We start from the raw sequence: 3,044 nt of genomic DNA, 5'->3' as shown, positions 1-3,044 counted from the left end.
TCTCTACTGGTATTGTCCATTTTATTTAAATCTGGATCTCTACCAGGACCTACACTTGAAAACATAGAAAGCTGTAGACTGTGGTATATCTTTACTAATGTTTATAAATTCTTACCCAGATATTTAAGATTATTCTGACCATTTTGGATTAAAATGCTTTCTACAAATGGTGGTACAATAAATTCTTCTACATGTATTGGAATTGTATTTCCTACAGAGATGTGATAGTTTTGTAATTACCACAGTAACAATGTATCTGCATATAGTACAGTATGTTGAAATGCCATGAGTTTAGTTTGTTATAGTACGTAAAACTAACTTGTACAGACGAAAGGATGTGCCTTACCAGCCAAAATGAACTCATGATTTTTAGAGTTAACTTTGCTAGCATTACATGAGGTGGCCTGTCATCTGTAAGACTTGAAAGAAAATTGAATGCTAAGGAAATGGCGTATTTCTATGCCCATTGTGGTAACTTCAGACATTCAATGCCAACACTTACAAGTATTATTCAGTAATTAGTTGAAATACACCTCTAGGACATTCATCTGAAAAATGAAGGTCCAGGCAGATGTGAAGATGTTTCTAACTCATTTCTGAAGAAGGTGAATTGAAGTTTATTATAGTGTTCAATCCTTGCTGAGTTAGATGGTGCAGCTTAATAAAATGTCATACAGTGAAGCAGTATTTCATATGCACTCAATACATTTAGGGTTACAAGCATGGATTCTGATACCCTAATAAATTGATGACTTGAAGGATATTTTTAAAAATTCTTTCTTCAGTCTTTGTAACAAACACCATTCCATGGAGGTAAGCAATGCAAGGAGCTCCACATACAAATGGGGTTGAAATGATATATATGTTTGGTGTCCTACAGCCTTGTCAAGCTTCAGTGCAAATGAAAGAGTGACATGGGGAAATTCCACGGTGGAATTTGTGGAGAGTAGAGGGTCTGAATGCACCAGTTAGGAAGAATGCTGCCACCAGACCCAGCTGCCTTCTCAGAGGAGAGCTGCCTTGCAGCCCTGATGCCCTACAGCTTTAGAAGGGTAGAGCCTGGCAGTGGCCAGATTAGTTGTCTTCTACATGTAGCTGTGCTGTGAGATGTCAGTCCATGGGAGCACCTATCTGTGCAAGCTTTTGTGGGTCCATGCAAGCGGATTTTTAGCACACTGCGTGCGTGTCCGTGCAGGTGTCTGTGCAAACATGCATTTTGTCTTGTCCGTGCACGCATGCACCCCGTTTGTTCCCTGGGTTTCAAGACAAAAGGAATAACTGTCTTTTTGCTGGTTCTAGCAGTTCACAGGCATACCTGATCCTCAGTGGTGGGGTCAGAGCTCCCTAATGAGGCCAGTGATGACAGATCCACGTGAGAATGGGAACAAGCTGCAGAACTGAGTGCCCTCTCCCATCCTGGGGTCGCTTAAGAGCTGTGAGGTTGACAGGGCGCAAAGGTGTTCAGTGCCATCGTGAGTCTTTAGGGCTGTGGCTCCTGCAGAGGTCCTCGGTGCTCTGCTGGATGTGCTCCAAGTGTCCATCCTGGGCTGCTGTGTGGGGGGTGAGAAGGAGAGTATGTTTTTCCATGTCACAGTTCTGACTTTTGTGTGTGAAGTAGTTTTTTTCTGTGCCACCCTCTCCTGCCAGTTTGCACTGCACTGACTTGCCTTGTTTCAAACGTCCCTCTTGAGCACTGCTGCACTCCTTCCAAACCCAAGCACGGGCTGGGCTCTTCTGATCATTAACACTGCAAATAAGAAGGCTGCAAATGTGCAGCACAGAGGACCCCACCCGTCCACATGAACTTCACATGCTGTGCATGTGCGATTAAAACGCAGTAATAAAACTCCTCAAACATAAAAGCACACAGCAAAAACGCGTGCACATAGGTGGCAGGCCGCCAAGAGACGAGCAAACACTCGGAGAGCGGCGCACGCGCAGTGCGGTGAGGAGCTGCGTCTGGGGTGCTCGCTGCCTCCCCCTGCTGGCTGACCGGAGCTACCGCAGCCGCCCGGGGCGGCGCTGCACGTGCGCAGTGCCCCGATGATGCTGACCCGGAAGGCCGCGCTGTGCAGGGAGAGGCCGCAGCGACGCACGCGCAATGCCTCGGGAGTGCACGCGCGGCGGCTTCTTCCGCTCCGTGTCGCCGCCTCCTGCTCTGACATCCCGTACCGCAGCGGGGACCTCCCGCCTTCCCTGGGTGCCTCTTGCTCTGACATCCCGTACCGCAGCGGGGACCTCCCGCCTTCCCTGGGTGCCTCTTGCTCTGACATCCCGTACCGCAGCGGGGACCTCCCGCCTTCCCTGGGTGCCTCTTGCTCTGACATCCCGTACCGCAGCGGGGACCTCCCGCCTTCCCTGGGTGCCTCCGCCTCTTGCCTGTCCTGCCCGTGTGAGGCCGCGGTGCCCAGAGTGCAAATCACGGGGCTGTGGTGCTACTGCCACCAGGCATTCGTGGTCTCCTATTGCTCCTGGGGCCTGAATTGTCTCCACTTGATGCCTTGAGAGGCTAACCTAGAACAGAGGCTAGACAGAGTTAAAGGACATCACAGTCAGCAAGGACTGTTCCGAAATGTCGTCCCCTGGCTCCGGAACTTTACATAAAGTTGTGTTCCCCAAAGCCCAGGCGCTGCTTCTTGGTGCTGTATGCACCTCTTGCCTTTGCCTGCTGTGAGCAGCTTTGTGTTGCAGCTCAGCTACTTCAGTGGTTTCTATACCAGAAATCCCTGTAGTGAGCAATCAAATGGGAGGTGTGAAAGCCGGGATCCTTTGACTTCCACAGTGGGCTTAATTGGTTTTTTCTCCTCTCCTTCAGGAAAGGAAAAACCATTTAAATCGGCCAGAAGCTTTGGTGTTTGAGCAGCCAAAGCCAAGAGGCTCTGGCCCCAGGCATCTGCACTGGAGGGCCCCTGGTCGTGCCCACACTATGGGGTAAGTCAGAGGGATGCAGGGTTCCTCTTGAGAGGAATGATGGTTTTGTCTTTACAAATAAGCTGTAGGTCTGCTGGTAAATAAAACTAGCACTGAGAGATAAAAGAATCAAT

This window comes from Pseudopodoces humilis, chromosome 8 (genome assembly GCF_049639895.1).
Source record: "Pseudopodoces humilis isolate 2021_Gansu_Grassland_sample_001 chromosome 8, ASM4963989v1, whole genome shotgun sequence".
Lineage (NCBI taxonomy): Eukaryota > Metazoa > Chordata > Aves > Passeriformes > Paridae > Pseudopodoces > Pseudopodoces humilis.
The sequence above is the reverse complement of the archived record's forward strand: the minus strand, read 5'-3'. Positions refer to the sequence as shown.